The sequence below is a fragment of the Panthera leo genome, chromosome B3 (genome assembly GCF_018350215.1).
Source record: "Panthera leo isolate Ple1 chromosome B3, P.leo_Ple1_pat1.1, whole genome shotgun sequence".
NCBI classification, from domain to species: Eukaryota; Metazoa; Chordata; class Mammalia; order Carnivora; family Felidae; genus Panthera; species Panthera leo.
Window position 1 is genome coordinate 53393301 of NC_056684.1, and position 19304 is coordinate 53412604.

At 37.8% G+C, this 19304-nt stretch overlaps 1 protein-coding gene and 1 pseudogene across 3 annotated transcripts in view; one reads left to right on the top strand and one right to left on the bottom strand.

Moving 5' to 3' along the window:
* Window positions 1–19304, top strand: part of USP50 (ubiquitin specific peptidase 50) — a 41473-nt gene that overhangs the window by 16285 nt on the left and 5884 nt on the right. The gene's annotated exons all lie outside the window — the stretch shown is intronic.
* On the bottom strand, window positions 664–3359 carry LOC122221331 (annotated as a pseudogene).

The following is a 19304-nucleotide window of genomic DNA, read 5'->3' on the forward strand; positions in this document are numbered from 1 at the left end:
AAATTATGGAAAGGGCCTAAATGTCCATCAACTGATGAATGGATAAATAAGTTGTGGTTTATATACACAATGGAATACTACTTGGCAATGAGAAAGAATGAAATGTGGCCTTTTGTAGCAACGTGGATGGAACTGGAGAGTGTTATGCTAAGTGAAATAAGTCATACAGAGAAGGACAGATACCATATGTTTTCACTCTTATGTGGATCCTGAGAAACTTAACAGAAGACCATGGGGGAGGGGAAGGAAAAAAAAGTTAGAGAGGGAGGGAGACAAACCATAAGAGACTCTTAAAAACAGAACAAACTGAGGGTTGATGGGGGGTGGGAGGGAGGCGAAAGTGGGTGATGGGTATTGAGAGGGCACCACTGGGTATTGTATGGAAACCAATTTGGCAATAAATTTCATATTTAACTGACTGAGCCACTCAGGCGCTCAATAAATTTCATATTTAAAAAAATTAAAAAAAACAAAGTATGCTTAGCGATAAAAAAAAAAATTAAAAAAAAAACAAAAACTGGCCATTTACCACTACTGGTGGGAATGCAAACTTGGTGCTGCCCCTGTGAAAACTGTGTGAAGTTTCCTCAAAAAATTAGGGACACTGGGTGGCTCAGTCGGTTAAGTGCCCAACTCGTTTTATTTTGTTTTTGATGTCTGCTCTTATTTGTTACTCTTAGAAAAATCTCCTTTTTGACTGGACTCAGACTCAGAGGTAGAAGCTCTCAGAGAGGACAGCCTCTGTCTCTTGGCAGTCTGTTCCTGGCATTTTACTTTGGCCTCCTCCGTTCTCTTGGCCAAAAATTTAGCATTTTCTGCAGCCTCTTCCTTATTTTTCTTAGTATCGTGTTTCTTCAAAGCAGTACGCCGATGTTTGTGTTGGAGGACACGTGGTGGAGGACACGTGGAATAACAAGATGTTGAATTTTGGGTGCTTTGGTTCTTGGTTTCTTATCTTTGTTTAGGGCCTTCCTTATAGCATACTGGCGGACATCGTCATCTTTAAAGAGATTGAAAAGTTTGCAGATTCTGCGAGCTCTTTTGGGCCCCAGGTGATGAGGCACAGTAGTATCAGTGAGTCCAGGAATATCCTTCTCCCCCTTTTCCACAATGATCAAGTTGAGAACACTGATATTGGTAGCCACAGTGCAACCCCGAACAGATTCGCGCTTCTTCCCCCCAGTCCTCCTTGGTCGGTAGCAGGAATGCCCCTTACTCAGCAGCAGGCAGACAGAGCCATGGGTCAAGACACCCTGCTTCATGGAGAAGCTCTCTTTGTCATTTCCACCACTGATTTGGACCACATACCCTTCCATTCTTCACCCAGAGCATCAGCAGCACCTTCTGTGGCCATTAACTTTTCATAAAAGGTATGGAGTTTGTCTTCATCATTCTCTCTCTCCCTTCCTTTGCCCCTCCCCTGGTCACGTGCACTTTCACTCTTCCTCAAAAAATAAAAATTTTTTAAAAATTAAAAAAAAAAATAGAACTACCCTATGATCCAGCAATTGTGCTACTACGTATTTATTTACTCAAAGAATGTAAAAATACTAACATAAAAATGCTAATTGAAAGGGATACATACACCCTTGATGTTGATAGCAGCATTATTTACAATAGTAATTATGGAAAGAGTCCAAATGTCTACTGACTAGTGAATGGAGAAAGAAAATATTACACACACACACACACACACACACACACACACACACACACAATGGAATATTACTCAGCCATCAAAAAGAATTAGATCTTGCCATTTGCAATGACATGGATGAAACTAGAGTATGTTGGGGCACCTGGATAGCTCAGTTGGTTAAGTGTCCAGCTTCAGCTCAGGTCATGATCTCATGGTTCATGGGTTCAAGCCCAGTGTCAGGGTCTGTGTTGACAGCTCAGAGGTTGGAACCTGCTTGTGATTCTGTGTCTCCTTCTCTCTCTGCCCCTCCCCTACTCATGCTCTGTCTCTCTCAAAAATAAAAAAAAGAAACTAGAGTATATTATGTGAAATGAAATAAGTCAGAGAAAGACAAATACCATATGATTTCACTCAAATGTGGAATTTAAGAAGCAAAGCAAATGATTATAGGAAGAAAAAAGAAGCAAACCAAGAAACAGACTCTTAAAAAAATGTTTATTTTTGAGAGCATGAGCAGGGGAGGGGCAAAAAGAGGGGGAGAGAAAGAGAATCCCAAGCAGGCTGCAGACTGGGGGGATGTGGAGCTCTAACCCACGAACCATGAGATTATGACCTGATCCAAAATCAAGATTCATACCGATAACCTACTGAGCCACTTAGGAGCCCTGAAACAGACTCTTAACTATAAAGAACAAATTGATTGTTAACAGGGGGGAGGTGGGTGGGGAGATAGTTGAAATAGGTGATGGGGATTAATTACTGCCCTTGCTGTGATGAGCACCAGGTGTTGTGAATCACTAAATTGTACACCTGAAACTAATATTACACTGTAGATTAACTAACTTGAATTTATTTATTTGTTTTTATTTATTTTTGAAAGAGACAGAGCATGAGTGGGGGAGGGGCAGAGAGAGAGAGAAAGACACAGAATCTGAAGCAGGCTCCAGGCTCTGAGCTGTCAGCACAGAGCCCGACGTGGGGCTTGAACTCGTGAACCATGAGATCATGACCTGAGCTGAAGTCAGATGCTCAACAAACTAAGCCACCCAGGTGCCCCAACTAACTGGAATTAAAAAATAAAATTGTCCCTTTTCTATGTCTTCAAATGTATGGGGATGAATGAATACACACACACACACACACACACACACACACACACACAGTGTTTTTTTATCCACTAGTGTTTTTATCCACAGTGTTTTTTTATCCACTAGTAAAAAAATTCCATACAAGATTTTTTAAATATTTTTAATTTCAACCCCAGTATAGCAAATATACTGTGTTTATATAAACAGGTGTACAATATGATTCAAAAATTCGAAACATTACTCAGTGCTCATCATGAGTATATTCTTAATCTTATTCACCTGTTTCACCCATCCCCACTTCCCCTCTGATATACTTTATTTTTAAAAAAATTTTAAGGTTTATTTTATTTTTCAGACACAGAGAATGAGCGAGGGAGGTGCAGAGAGAGAGAGAGAGAGAGAGAGAGAGAGAGAGAGACACAGAATCTGAACCAGTTTCCAGACTCTGAGTTGTCAGCACAGAACCTGATGTAGGGCTTGAACCTAGGAACTGTGAGATGGTGACCTGAGCTAAAGTTGGGTGCTTAACTGAGCTCCCCAGTTGCCCCTGATATACTTTAGTTTAAACAAGTACCCTAAGCTATTTTTTTCAACAAGAACATTTCTTACCTGAAGTATACCTCAGAATACATGGTTCTAAAAGATATATATAAAACATTCCATCCAAGACCTTTTCCTCAAGCACATACAGAAGAAACCCCTGGTTAAATCACATAAAAAAGACACCTAACAAGTATTGCAGACCTAAGAAGGACTGAAATCATCCGGCACCTGGGTGGCTCAGTCAAGCATCTGACTCTTGATTTCAGCTCAGGGTATGATCTCTTGGTTTGTGAGATGGAGCCCCTACATCAGGCTCTGCACGGTCAGCAGAAAGCCTGCTTGAGATTCTCTCTCTGCCCCTCCCCTGCTCATGCTGTCTCTCTAAATAAATAAACTTAAAAAAAAGTCTAAAATCATACCAAGTCTATTTTCCAACCACAGTCTTTTGTACAAAAGCAACGATCAACAATAAAACAAAGCTGGAATATCTACAATGTAAATATTAAATATTTAAAAATTAAGCAACACACTACACAAGCAGTGGACCAAATAAGAAATCAAACTGCAAATCAAAATATGTCCTATAGCAAAAGAAAAAGAAAACACAATATTCCAAAACCTACAGGATGCATCAGAAGCAGATGTTAGAGTGAAATTTATGCTATAAATGCTTCTATTAAGAAAAAATTGAATGTTACACCATAAGAAACTAGAAAAAAAGGAAACTTAGCTGAAATTTAGTAGAGGAGGGAAATAACAGAGGAAAATCAGAGATAAAATAGACCAGAATAATCAATAACATAACATTGAAAGTAATGACCAGTTTTGCAAACAATAAAAAATAAGGAAAATGGCAATGCTTTAACTACTGTAACTAAGACAAAAAAAGAGAGAATACTCAAACACCAAAATGAGAAATGGAAGAGAAAACAATATAGCAGAACCACAGAAATATAGTATAACAGATTACTATAAACAATTATATACTAACAAATCAGATAACTTAGAGTGAAAAAAAAATCAGATAACGTCCAAGTTACCATGATTGAATCATCAATCTTGAATTCAAGAAGTAGGAAATCTTAGACCAAAAGCATGAATGAAGTTGAATTAGGAATCAAGAATCTGCCAGCAGAGAAAAGCCCAAGACCACAAGATTTCATTGACAAATTCTATCAAACATTTAAACCAATAATTACTACAATTTTTATCAAAATCTTACAAATAATGGAATAGAGGCAACACATTCACAATCATTCTATGAGGCCAGTATACTCTGTTACCAAAGCAGGATAAAAAAAAAAAATACAAAAATAAAGTCTAGTTTGTCCGATATAAATCCTGCTACTCTGACTTTGTTTTGACATCCATTTACATGATACATCCAAACATGATTTTTTTTAAAGTTTATTTATTTAAGAGAGAAAGCACGAGAGGACAAGGGGCAAAGAGAGACAGAGAATCCAACCAGGCTCAGTGCTGTCAGCGCAGAGCCCGATGTAGGACTCGAGCTCATGAATTGTGAGATCATGACCTAAACTGAAATCAAGAGTTGGAGGCTTAACTGACTGAGCCATGCAGGCCCCCACAAACATGATTTTTTAAATCATTGTTTTGTTGCTAACTTCTAACTTAAGTGCATTCTTATTAGGAAATGTGGTCCAAATGTTATTTATTCTTGGCATGTGTTGATATTTGCCTTGTGGCCGAGATTTATGTGTGCTTGAAAGGATTTTTTAAATTAGGTTCAGGGTTCCATATTTCATTTAGATATAATTTATTAATTGTGTTGTTCAAATATTATATACTCTTAATAAGTTTTTGTTTGCTTTTTCTTTTTTTTTTTTTTATTTTATTTAAAAAAAAATTTTTTTTTAACGTTTATTTATTTTTGAGACAGAGAGAGACAGAGCATGAACAGGGGAGGGGCAGAGAGAGAGGGAGACACAGAATCCGAAACAGGCTCCAGGCTCTGAGCGGTCAGCACAGAGCCCGACGCGGGGCTCGAACTCACAGACCGCGAGATCATGACCTGAGCCGAAGTAGGACGCTTAACCGACCGAGCCACCCAGGCGCCCCTGTTTGCTTTTTCAAAATAACTGAAGGATGTGTGTTAAAAGATTGGATTTTGGTCAAAATTTTCTAGTAATTGTCATGTTTAATTTCTATAATTTGAAGCTATGTGTGCAATTTTGTATCTAGTGCAATCTAGTGAATTGTACAATTCACCAGAACAATCTAGTGAATTGTTCGTTTTATCATACGGAGAATCTTCTATTCATAATAATGCATTTCACTTTAAGTGAAATATTAGACTAATTTATCTAGCCTAATATTGATAAAACTATGCCAGCTTTCTTTTGGATGATATTCTTTGTATATTTTCTATCCCTTTCTTTTTCTTTTGAATGTCATTATGTGATATTCGATAAATACAAAGGACTATATGTCAGATATATGGAAGTCATTAAGCATAATATGAATAACTGTGAAATTATCACCGAACTTATAAATTTAAACATGACCAGTACAGGGGCACCAGGGTGGCTGTCGGTTGGGTGTCCAACTTTGGCTCAGGTCATGATCTCGTGGTCCGTGAGTTCGAGCCCCACATCGGGCTCTGGGCTGACAGCTCAGAGCCTGGAGCCTGTTTCGGATTCTGTGTCTCCCTCTCTCTATGACCCTCACCTGCTCATGCTCTGTCTCTATCTGTCTCAAAAATAAATAAATGTTAAAAAAAAATTAAAAAAAAAAAAAACATGACCAGTACAGTTAAATCTATCTGTATGCTCTTTCCCTCTATCTTTTGCCCTATCCTCTTTTTTTAAATATATGAAATTTATTGTCAAATTGGTTTCCATTAAACACCCAGTGCTCATCCCAAAAGATGACCTCTTCAATACCCATCACCCACCCTCCCTTCCCTCCCACCCCCCATCAGCCCTCAGTTTGTTCTCCTTTTTTAAAAAGTCTGTTTTGCTTTGGCTCTCTCCCACTCTAACCTCTCTCTTTTTTTCTTTTTTCCTTCCCCTCCCCCATGGGTTCCTGTTAAGTTTCTCAGGATCCACATAAGAGTGAAAACATGTGGTATCTGTCTTTCTCTGTATGGCTTATTTCACTTAGCATAACACTCTCCAGTTCCGTACACGTTGCTACAAAGGGCCATATTTCATTCTTTCTCATTGCCACGTAGTACTCCATTGTGTATATAAACCACAATTTCTTTATCCATTCATCAGTTGATGGACATTTAGGCTCTTTCCATAATTTGGCTATTGTTGAGAGTGCTGCTATAAACATTGGGGTACAAGTGCCCCCATGCATCAGTACTCCTGTATCCCTTGGGTAAATTCCTAGCAGTGCTACTGCTGGGTCATAGGGTAGGTCTATTTTTAATTTTTTGAGGAACCTCCACACTGTTTTCCAGAGTGGCTGCACCAGTTTGCATTCCCACCAACAGTGCAAGAGGGTTCCTACTTCTCCACATCCTCTCCAGCATCTATAGTCTCCTGATTTGTTCATTTTGGCCCCTCTGACTGGCGTGAGGTGATATCTGAGGGTGGTTCTGATTTGTATTTCTCTGATGAGGAGCGACATTGAGCATCTTTTCATGTGCCTGTTGGCCATCCAGATGTCTTCTTTAGAGAAGTGTCTCTTCATGTTTTCTGCCCATTTCTTCACTGGATTATTTGTTTTTCGGGTGTGGAGTTTGGTGAGCTCTTTACAGATTTTGGATACTAGCCCTTTGTCCGATATGTCATTTGCAAATACCTTTTCCCATTCCGTTGGTTGCCTTTTAGTTCTGTTGATTGTTTCCTTTGCTGTGCAGAAGCTTTTTATCTTCATGAGGTCCCAAGAGTTCCTTTTTGCTTTTAATTCCCTTGCCTTTGGGGATGTGTCAAGTAAGAAATTGCTGCGGCTGAGGTCAGAGAGGTCTTTTCCTGTTTTCTCCTCTAGGGTTTTGATGGTTTCCTGTCTCACATTCACGTCCTTTATCCATTTTGAGTTTATTTTTGTGAATGGTGTGAGAAAGTGGTCTAGTTTCAACCTTCTGCATGTTGCTGTCCAGTTCTCCCAGCACCATTTGTTAAAGAGACTGTCTTTTTTCCATTGAATGTTCTTTCCTGCTTTGTCAAAGATTAGTTGGCCATCCTTTTGTGGGTCTAGTTCTGGGGTTTCCATTCTATTCCATTGGTCTATGTGCCTGTTTTTGTGCCAATACCATGCTGTCTTGATGATGACAGCTTTGTAGTAGAGGCTAAAGTCTGGGATTGTGATGCCTCCTGCTTTGGTCTTCTTCTTCAAAATTACTTTGGCTATTCGGGGCCTTTTGTGGTTCCATATGAATTTTAGGATTGCTTGTTCTGGCTTCGAGAAGAATGCTGGTGCGATTTTGATTGGGATTGCATTGAATGTGTAGATAGCTTTGGGTAGTATTGACATTTTGCCAATATTTATTCTTCCAACCCATGAGCACGGAATGTTTTTCCATTTCTTTGTATCTTCTTCAATTTCCTTCATAAGCTTTCTATAGTTTTCAGCATACAGATCTTTTACATCTTTGGTTAGGTTTATTCCTAGGTTATTTTATGCTTCTTGGTGCAATTGTGAATGGGATCAGTTTCTTTATTTGTCTTTCTGTTGCTTCATTATTAGTGTATAAGAATGCAACTGATTTCTGTACATTGATTTTGTATCCTGCGACTTGGCTGAATTCATGCATCAGTTCTAGCAGACTTTGGTGGAGTCTCTCGGGTTTTCCATGTATAATATCATGTCATCTGCAAAAAGTGAAAGCTTGACTTCATCTTTGCCAATTTTGATGCCTTTGATTTCCTTTTGTTGTCTCATTGCTGATGCTAGCACTTCCAACACTATGTTAAACAACAGCGGTGAGAGTGGACATCCCTGTCGTGTTCCTGATCTCAGGGAAAAGCTCTCAGTTTTTCCCCATTGAGGATGATGTTAGCTGTGGGCTTTTCATAAATGGCTTTTATGATCTTTAAGAATATTCCTTCTATCCTGACTTTCTTGAGGGTTTTTATTAAGAAAGCATGCTGAATTTTGTCAAATGCTTTTTCTGCGTCGATTGACAGGATCATATGGTTCTTATCTTTTCTTTTATTAATGTGATGTATCACGTTGATTGATTTGCGAATGTTGAACCAGCCCTGCAGCCCAAGAATGAATCCCACTTGATCATGGTGAATAATTCTTTTTATATGCTGTTGAATTCGATTTGCTAGTATCTTATTGAGAATTTTTGCATCCATATTCATCAGGGATATTGGCCTGTAGTTCTCTTTTTTTACTGGGTCTCTGTCTGGTTTAGGAATCAAAGTAATACTGGCTTCACAGAATGAGTCTGGAAGTTTTCCTTCCCTTTCTATTTTTTGGAATAGCTTGAGAAGGATAGGTATTATCTCTGCTTTAAACGTCTGTTAGAACTCCCCTGGGAAGCCATCTGGTCTTGGACTCTTATTTGGTGGGAGATTTTTGATGACTGATTCAATTTCTTCTCTGGTTATGGGTTTGTTCAAGCTTTCTATTTCCTCCTGATTGAGTGTTGGAAGGGTGTGGGTGTTTAGGAATTTGTCCATTTCTTCCAGGTTGTCCAGTTTGTTGGCATATAGTTTTTCATAGTATTCCCTGAAAATTTGCTTGTATTTCTGAGGGATTGGTTGTAATAATTCCATTTTCACTCGTGATGTTATCTATTTGGGTCATCTCCCTTTTCTTTTTGAGAAGCCTGGCTAGAGGTTTATCAATTTTGTTTATTTTTTCAAAAAACCAACTCTTGGTTTCATTGATCTGCTCTACAGTTTTTTTAGATTCTATATTGTTTATTTCTGCTCTGATGTTTATTATTTCTCTTCTTCTGCTGGGTTTGGGGTGTCTTTGCTGTTCTGCTTCTATTTCCTTTAGGTGTGCTGTTAGATTTTGTATTTGGGGTTTTTCTTCTTTCTTGAGACAGGCCTGGATTGCAATGTATTTTCCTCTCAGGACTTCCTTTGCTGCATCCCAAAGCGTTTGGATTGTTGTATTTTCATTTTCATTTGCTTCCATATATTTTTAAATTTCTTCTCTAATTGCCTGGTTGACCCATTCATTCTTTAGTAGGGTGTTCCTTAACCTCCATGCTTTTGGAGGTTTTCCAGACTTTTTCCTGTGGTTGATTTCAAGCTTCATAGCATTGTGGTCTGAAAGTATGCATGGTATGATCTCAATTCTTGTATACTTATGAAGGGCTATTTTGTGACCCAGTATGTGATCTATCTTGGAGAATGTTCCAAATGCACTCGAGAAGAAAGTATATTCTGTTGCTTTGGGATGGAGGGTTCTAAATATATCTGTCAAGTCCATCTAATCCAATGTATCATTCAGGGCCCTTGTTTCTTTATTGGCCATGTGTCTAGATGATCTATCCATTGCTGTGAGTGGGGTGTTAAAGTCCCCTGCAGTTACCACATTCTTATCAATAAGGTTGCTTATGTTTGTGAGTAATTGTTTTATATATTTGGGGGCTTCCGTATTCGGTGCATAGACATTTATAATTGTTAGCACTTCCTGATGGATAGACCCTGTAATTATTATATAATGCCCGTCTTCATCTCTTGTTATAGCCTTTAATTTAAAGTCTAGTTTGTCTGATATAAGTATGGCTACTCCAGCTCTCTTTTGACTTCCAGTAGCATGATAGATAGTTCTCCATCCCCTCACTTTCAATCTGAAGGTGTCCTCAGGTCTAAAATGAGTCTCTTGTAGACAGCAAATAGATGGGTCTTGTTTTTTTATCCATTCTGATACCCTATGTCTTTTGGTTGGCACATTTAGTCCATTTACATTCAGTGTTATTATAGAAAGATATGACTTTAGAGTCATTGTGATGTCTGTAGGTTTCACGCTTGTAGTGATGTCTCTGTTACTTTGTCTCACAGGATCGACCTTAGGATCTCTTGTAGTGCTGGTTTACTGGTGACAAATTCCTTCAGTTTTTGTTTGTTTGGGAAGACCTTTATCTCTCCTTCTATTCTAAATGACAGACTTGCTGGATAAAGGATTCTCGGCTGCATATATTTTCTGTTCATCACATTGAAGACTTCCTGTCATTCCTTTCTGGCCTGCCAAGTTTCAGTAGAGAGATCCGTCACGAGTCTTATCGGTCTCCCTTTATATGTTAGAGCACATTTATCCCTAGCTGCTTTCAGAATTTTCTCTTTATCCTTGTATTTTGCCAGTTTCACTATGATATGTTGTGCAGAAGATTGATTCAAGTTACATCTGAAGGGAGTTCTCTGTGCCTCTTGGATTTCAATGCCTTTTTCCTTCCCCAGATCAGGGAAGTTCTCAGCTATTTTTTCTTCAAATACATCTTTAGCACTTTTCCCTCTCTCTTCCTCCTCTGGAATACCAATTATGCGTAGATTATTTCTCTTTAGTGCATCACTTTGTTCTCTAATTTTCCCCTCATACTCCTGGATTTTTTTATCTTTTTCTCAGGTTCCTCTTTTTCCATAATTTTATCTTCTAGTTCACCTATTCTCTCCTCTGCCTCTTCAATCCGAGCTGTGGTTGTCTCCATTTTATTTTGCAGCTCATTTACAGCATTTTTTAGCTCCTCCTGGCTGTTTCTTAGTCCCTTGATCTCTGTAGCAATAGATTCTCTGCTGTCCTCTATACTGTTTTCAAGCCCAGCGATTAATTTTATGACTATTATTTTAAATTCACTTTCTATTATATTGTTTAAATCCTTTTTGATCAGTTTGTTAGCTGTCGTTATTTCCTGGAGATTCTTTTGAGGGGAATTCTTCCATTTCGTCATTTTGGATAGTCCCTGGAGTGGTGCAGAACTACAGGGCACTTCCCCTGTGCTGTCTTGAATAACTTGCATTGGTGGGCAGGGCTGCAGTCAGACCTGATGTCTGCCCCCAGCCCACCGCTGGGGCCACAGTCAGATTGGTGTGTACCTTCTCTTCCCCTCTCCTAGGGGTGGGATTCACTGTGGGGTGGCGTGGCCTGTCTGGGCTACTTGCACACTGTCAGGCTTGTGGTGCTGGGGATCGGGCGTATTAGCTGGGGTGGATCGGCAAGGTGCACAGGGGTGGGAGGGGCAGGCTCAGCTCGCTTTTCCTTCGGAGATCCGCTTCAGGAGGGGCCCTGCAGCACCGGGAGGGAGTCAGACCTGCCGCTGGAGGTATGGATCCGCAGAAGCACAGCATTGGGTGTTTGCGCGGTGCAAGCAAGTTCCCTGGCAGGAACTGGTTCCCTTTTGGATTTTGGCTGGGAGATGGGTGAGGGAGATGGTGCTGGTGAGCGCCTTTCTTCCGGGGTGCAACAACTCTCCCTCCCGTTGTCCTCCAGCCCTCCTGCTCTCCGAGCAGAGCTGTTAGCTTATAACCTTCCAGATGTTAACTCTCACTTGCTGTCCAAACACACTCTGTCCGGCCCCTCCGTTTTTGCAAGCCAGACTTGGGGGTTCTGCTTTGCCGGTGGTCTGCCCCTCCACCCCGGCTCCTTCCTGCCAGTCCGTGTAGCGTGCACTGCCTCTCCGCCCTTCCTACCCTCTTCCACGGGCCTCTCGTCTACACTTGGCTCCGGAGAATCCATTCTCTTGCCTTATCCTCTTGAGGTTATAGTATCCTCAATTTAATGCTTATTATTTTCTTGACTGTTTAATATCATTTTATTGTATATATTTATAAATTATTGCTTAGACTCTTTGTGTTTTAGCTTTATAAAAATGCATTATATTTTTTAGACTTTGGCAAGTTTCTTTTTTCATTGTATTATTTTTAAAATTCATCCATATTTTTATATGTAGCTATGATTTCACTTAGCATATGGTATGTGTGAAGGTACTGTAATTTATCTATTGCCCTGTTGATGGACATTTGATCGTTTCCAGATTTTTTGCTATTATGATCAACATTATGTAGACATTCTTGCAGATATATGTGAGTTTGTCTAGCATATATATTTAGAAGTGAAGTCACTTGGATCATAGAGTGTATGAAAATTTAACTTTCTAGGTAATGTTAATGGTTTTCAAAGAGGTTATACCAATATGTAGCCCTATCAATTATTATCAGATTTAGTTTTTGCCCGTCTAGTGGTCTGAAATTGTATCTCATTTTGTTCTTAAAGTGCATTTCCCTGATTATTAATAAGGTTGATCATCTTACCATATTTCTTTGCTATTAGTTTTTCCTATCCTATTAAAATGTGTCTTTTTCATAATATTTGCAATAGTTTTATTTGTATCAACTGTATATGTTTAATGTTTTCACTGGATATGTTTAATGTCAAGTACAAATTATTATTTTTTAATTTTAAAAAATGCTTTATTTCTGAGAGAGAGAGAGAGAGAGAGTGTGTGTGTGTGTGTGTATGTGCGTGAGAGAGAGAGAGAGAGGAGAGAGCAGGGAAAGGTGGAGAGAGAGGGAGACACAGAATCAGTCAGCACAGAGCCTGATGCGGGGCTCAAACTCACAAACCACAAGATCATGACCTGAACTGAAGTCAGATGCTTAACCAACTGAGCCACCCAGGTGCCCCTCAAGTATACATTATTAATTCTTCTCCACTAATATTAACTTGCTTACAGTGCTTACAAGGTAGACTAATATAATAGTAATATTACTATTTACTAATTTTGAATTTTATGAGCAAATATTTATTGCATGGTACAGAACCCCCTTTTCCTTGATTTCACTGCAAGTATCCACTATATTTCTTAAGTAAAAAAATTTATAATAATTTTATAGTGTAGGACATATTTTTTTTTATTAATGTATTATAAGAAAAAAGTCCTAGAGGGGTTAATTTGATCAAAGTCACACAGCTAAAAACTAATGGGATCAGGGTATACATTCAGTTCTTTCTGATTCCAGAATATATTCATTCATTCATCCTTTCTTTCTTTCTACCATTTTTTTATTCAAGTATAATTCACATACAGTGTTATATTAATTTCAGGTGTACAAAATAGTGATTGATCAGTTTATACATTTCTCCGTGCTGGTCATGATTAAGTGTATTCTTAATCCCCATCACCTATTTTACCCAACCCCTACCATACTCCCCTGGTAACCATCAGTTTGTTTTCTACAGTTAAAAGTCTGTGTTTTGTTTTCCTTGTTTTTTCTTTATTTGTTTTGTTTCTTGGATTCCACAGGAGTGAAATCATGTGGTATTTGTCTTTCTCTGATTTAGTTCACTTAGCATTAAACACTCTAGACTCATCCATGTTACTGCAAATGGCAACATTTCATTCTTTTTTATGACTGAGTGTGTGTGTGTGTGTGTGTATATATATATACATATATATATATATGTATATGTATATGTATAATATCCATATCATATCTTCTTTATCCATTGATCTATGGATCAACACTTGAGTTGTTTCCATATCTTGGCTATTATAAATAATGCTGCATTAAACATAGGGATGCAGATATCTTTTTGAATTAGTGTATTCATTTTTTTTGGGTAAATACCCAGTAGTGGAGTTTCTAGATCATATGGTAGTTCTATTTTTTTGTTTTTGGGAAACCTCTGTACTGTTTTCCACAGTGGCTACACCAGTTTGCATTCCTACCAGCAGTGCACCAGGGTTCCTTTTTCTTGACATCCTTTTTAACACTTGTTTCTTATGTTTTTTATTTTAACCATTCTGACAGGTGTGAGGTGATGCCTCATTGTAGTTTTGATTTGCATTTCCCTGATGATTTATGATGTTGAGCATCTTTTAATGTGTCTGTTGGCCATCTGTATGTCTTCTTTGGAACAAATGTCTCTTCATGTCTTCCGCCCATTTTTTAATTGGATTATGTTTTTTGGTGTTGAGTTGTAGAAGTTATTTATGTATATTTGGATACCAACCCTTTATCAGGTATGATATTTGCAAATATCTTCTCCCATTAAGTACATTGCATTCTAGTTTTGTTGATTGTTTCCTTCCTGTGCAGGAATTTTGTTGTTACGGCCAATGTCAGCAACATTACTGCCTATGCTCTCTTCAGGGATTTTTATGGTTTCAGGTCTCAAATTTAGGTCTTTAATCCATTTTGAGTTTATTTTTGTGTATGGTGAAAGAAACTGGTCAAGTTTCGTTCTTTTGCATGTGGCTGTCCAGTTTTCCCAGCACCATTTGTTGAAGAGACTGCTTCCTATTGAACATTCATTCCTCCCTTGTCAGTTAATTGACCATATAATTGTGGGTTGATTTTTGGGTTTTCTGCTCTATTCCATTGATCATTGTATCTATTTTTATGACTGAACCATAGTATTTTGATTACTACTGCTTTGTAATATAACTTGAAATCTGGAATTCTTGTAATATTATTTGATATTTTCAGGGCTTTTTTTTCTTTTTCAAGATTGCTTTGGATTTTTGAGATCTTTTGTGGTTCCATACAAATTTTAGGATTGTTTGTTCTAGTTCTATGAAAAATGCTGTTGCTATTTTGATAGGGATTGCATTAAATCTGTAGATTGCTTTGGGTTGTATACACATTTTAACAGTATTTATTCTTCCAATCCATGAGCATATATCTTTACATTTCTTTGTGTCATCTTCTTTTTCTTTCATCAGTGTTTTATAGTGTTCAGAGTATGGGTCTTTTAGCTCTTTGGTTGTTTATTCCTAGATATTTTATTGTTTTGGTGCAATTGTAAATGGAATTTTTTTTCTTTTTTAAAATTCTTATTTCTGAGAGAGAGAGAGAGAAAGAGAGAGAGAGCATGAGTGGGGTAGGGGCAGAGGGAGAGGGAGACACAGATTCTGAAGCAGGCTCTAGGCTCTGAGCTGTCAGCACAGAGCCTGACATGGGGCTCAAACCCACAAACTGTGAGATCATGATCTGAGCTGAAGTCAGACGTTTAACAGACTGAGCCACCCAGGTGTCCCTGGAATTTTTTTCTTTATTTCACTTTCTGCTGCCTCATTATTAGTATATAGGAATACAACAGATTTCTGTATCTTGATTTTTGTATCCTGCGATTTCACTGAATTCATTTATCAGTTCTAGTAGGTTTTTTGGTGGAGTCTACATATATATTGTATGTCATCTACTTCTTCCTTGCAAATTTGGATGCCTTTATTTATGTTGTCTAATTGATGTGGCTAGGACTTGCAGTACTATGTTGAATAAAAGTGCTAAGAATGGACATCGTTGTCTTGTTCCTGACCTTAGGGGGAAAAGCTCTCAGATTTTCCCCATTGAGTATGATGTTGGCTGTGGGTTTTCATATAAAGGTCTTTATTATGTTGAGATGTGTTCTCTCTAGGCCTACTTTGCAGACAGTTTTTATCATGAATGAATGTTATATTTTGTCAAATGCTTTTTCTACACCTATTGAAATGATCATATGGTTTTAACTATTTCTTTTATTGATGCTATGTATCACATTGATTGCTTTGCAAATATTGAACCACTCTTGTATCCCAGTTTTAAATCCCACTTAATTGTGGTATCTGATTTTTTTAATACACTGTTGAATTTGGTTTGCTAATATTTTGTTGAGGATTTTGCATCTGTATTTGTGAGAGATACTGGCCTGTAGTTCTCTTTTTTTGTGTGTGGTATCTTTATCTAGTTTTGGTATCAAGGTGATACTGGTCTCATAGAATAAATTTGAAAGTTTTCCTTCCTCTTGAATTTTTTGGAATAGTTTGAGAAGAATGGTATTATCTCTTCTTTATATGTTTGGTAGAATTCACTGTGAAGCCATCAGGTCCTGGACTTTTGTTTGGGGGGAGTTTTGATTATTGTTTCAATTTAATTGCTGGTGATTGATGTGTTCAAATTTTCTATTTTTTCTTGCTTTAGCTTTGGTAGGTTATTTGTTTCTAGATATTTATCCATTTCTTCTAAGCTGTCTATTGGCATCTAGCTTTTCATTATATTGTTACAATTGTTTGTATTTCTGTGATGTTATTTATCCTCTTGCATTAGTAATTTTCTTTATTTGGGTTCTGTATTTTTTTTTTTTTTTTTTTTTTTTTTTTAGTGAGTCTTGCTAGAGGTTTATCAGTTTTATCCATCTTTTCAAAGAATCATCTCCTGGTTTCATTGATCTGTTGTATTGATTTTTTAGTTTCTAGATCATTGATTTCTGCTCTAATCTTCATTATTTCTTTCCTTCTGCTGTTTTGGGGTTTTGTTTGTTCTTCTGTTTTTAGCTTCTTTAGATGTAAGGTTAGGTCTTAGCTCTTAAGATTTTTCCTGCTTCTTGAGGTAGACTTTTATTGCTATAAACTTCCTTCTTAGAACCACTTTTGTTGCATCTCAAATATTTGGGACTCTTGTGTTTTCACTTTCATTTGTTTCCATGTAATTTTTTATTTGCTTTTTGATTTCTTGGTTGACTCATTCATTATTTAATAACATGTTAATTAACATCCATGTTATTTGTGGTCTTTCCAGATTTTTTCTTGTGGTTATAGCATTGTGGTCAGAAAAGATGTAGGTATAATTTTGATTTCTTGCATTTGTTGAGACTTTTGTGGCCTCATATGTGATCTATTGTGGAGAATGTTCCACGTGCACTTGACAAGAGTGTGTATTCTGCTGTTTGAGGATGGAATGTTCTGATGTATCTGCTAAATCCATCTGGTTCATTGTATCATTCAAAGCTGTTGTTTTCATGTTGATTTTCTGTTTAGATGATCTGCTCATTGATGTAAGTGGAGTGTTAAGTTCCCTACTATTATATTATTACCAACTAGTTCCTTTATGTTTGTTATTAACCATTTTGTGTATTTGGGTGCTTCTGTGTTTGGTGAATAAATAAGTACAATTATTATATCTTCGTGATGGATTGTCCCCTTTCTTATCCTTCTTTGTCTCTTGTTACAGTCTTTGTTTTAAAGTCCAATATGTCCTATATAAGTATAGCTACCTTTTGGCATCCATTTACATCATAAATGTTTCTCCATCCTCTCACTTCCAATCTGCAGGTCTCTTGTCAGCCTGAGATTGGTCTTTTGTAGGCAGCATATAGATGGATCTTTTTTTTTTTTTTTTTTTTTTGTAATGCATTCTGTCATCTTGTGTTTTTTTGACTGGAATGTTCAGTTTACATTCAAAGCAATTATTGATAGATATGTTTTTATTGCCATTTTGTTACTTGGTTTGTGGTTGTTTCTATAGATGTTCTTTGATCCTTTCTTGCTCTCTTTCATGTTTTGTTGGCTTTCCTTAATACTTGGATTCCTTTCTCTTTATTTTTTTTTTTCATATATATTACTGGCTTTTGATTTGTGGTTATCATTAGGTTTGTATATAATGTCTTCTGCATATAGCAGTCTATGTTAAGTTGATGGTCACTTAAGCTTAAGCCCATTTTTTACTCTTCTTCCCTTCTACGTTTTTAGGTGTATGGTGTCCTATTTTGCATCCTTTTATTTTATGAATTCTTTGGCTGATTTACAGAGATACTTATTTTTTACTGTTTTTGTGTTTTTTATTTTTCATACTCTCACTTATGGTCTTTCTTTCCACTCAAAGTTTCCCTTTTACTATTTCTTGGAGGTCAGGTTTAGTGGTCATAACCTCCTTCAGTTTTGTTTGCCTGAAAAACTCTTTATCCTTCCTTCTCTTCTGAATGATAGCCTTGCTAGATAGAGTATTCCGGGCCTTAAATGTTTCCCTTCAGCACTTTGCTGTCTGGAAGAATGTGGCATGATATATTCAATGTTTCTGCTGAAAAATCCACTTATAGCCTTATGGGGTTTCACTTGTATGTAACAGTTTCTTTTCTCTTGCTGCTTCCAAAAATTTTTTTATCACAACTTTTTGCCATTTTAATTACTATGTGTCTTGGTGTGGACCTCCTTGCATTGAATTTTGTTGGGGGCGGAATCTCTGTGCCTCCTGGATCTGGATATCTGTGTCCTTCCCTAGATTATGGAAGTTTTCAGCTACTATTTCTTCAAATAAATTTTCTGCCTCCTTATTTGTCTCTTCTTCTGGGATCCCTATAATGTGGATGTTCTGACTTGATGGAGTCAGAATTCTCTATGACTATTATCAATTTACGCAATTTTCTTTCATCACTTTTGCTCAGCTTGGTTATTTTCCATTATTCTGTTTTCCAGGTCATTAACTCATTCCTCTGCTTCATCTAGCCTGCTATTTATTCCATCAAGTGTATTTTTAATTTCATTTATTTTGTTCTTGATATCTGATTGGTTTTTTCTCTCTTTGTTAAGGGTCACACTGATGTCCTCCACTCTTAAGTTCACTGAGTATCTTTGTGACCATTACTTTAAATTTCTTTCCACTTAAATTCTCTTACATTGGTTTCACTTTGGTCTCTTTCTGCGGTTTGGTCCTGATCTTTCATTTGAGAGATGTTTCTCTGTCTCCTCCTTTTGTTTAACTCTCTATGTCTGTTTCTCTTTTAGGAAAGTCACCTACTTCTCTTGCTCTTAATGACAATAGCCTTATAAAGAAGAATTCCTATAGTGCCCTGAAGTGCATTGTCCCCTCTTCCTCAGGACCTGGTGCTTCAAAAACATATCTCCTATGTGTGTTCTGTGTGCTCTCCTGTTGAGCCCTGGCCTCTTTTTCCTTCAGTCCAATTGTCTATGGAGGCTCTCTTTGCCTGTTGTGGGCCATGAGGTGTGCAGTGGTCTGTTTGCAAAATGAGACCAGCCCTCCATGCTGCTGGAAGTGACGTTTTGCAAAATATGTGGTTCAGGAGATGTGTTAACAAGGTGTGCGCTCATCTTTACGGGGAGGGGGCTTGCAGCACCAGGACTGAGGAGAGAGTGTGATTGGGAAGGACAGACCCAGAAAAGCCTGGGGGATTGGGGCTTGATGCAAGCAATTTAGGTAAGGAGTATCTGGGCTGTTCTCTTTCCCACAGGTGGCCGTCGTTTATGCTGGGGTTGGGGGAGGAAATGGCTTCTGCCAGCTCCTTTTTTCCTGGAAAGGTCTCCCTGTGCTTCCCGTCTCTCTAGGCCACACTCTGAGATGAGCAAATCGCTCTTCCTCCCATCTGCCCCTGGTGTTTCTCAAACTGCT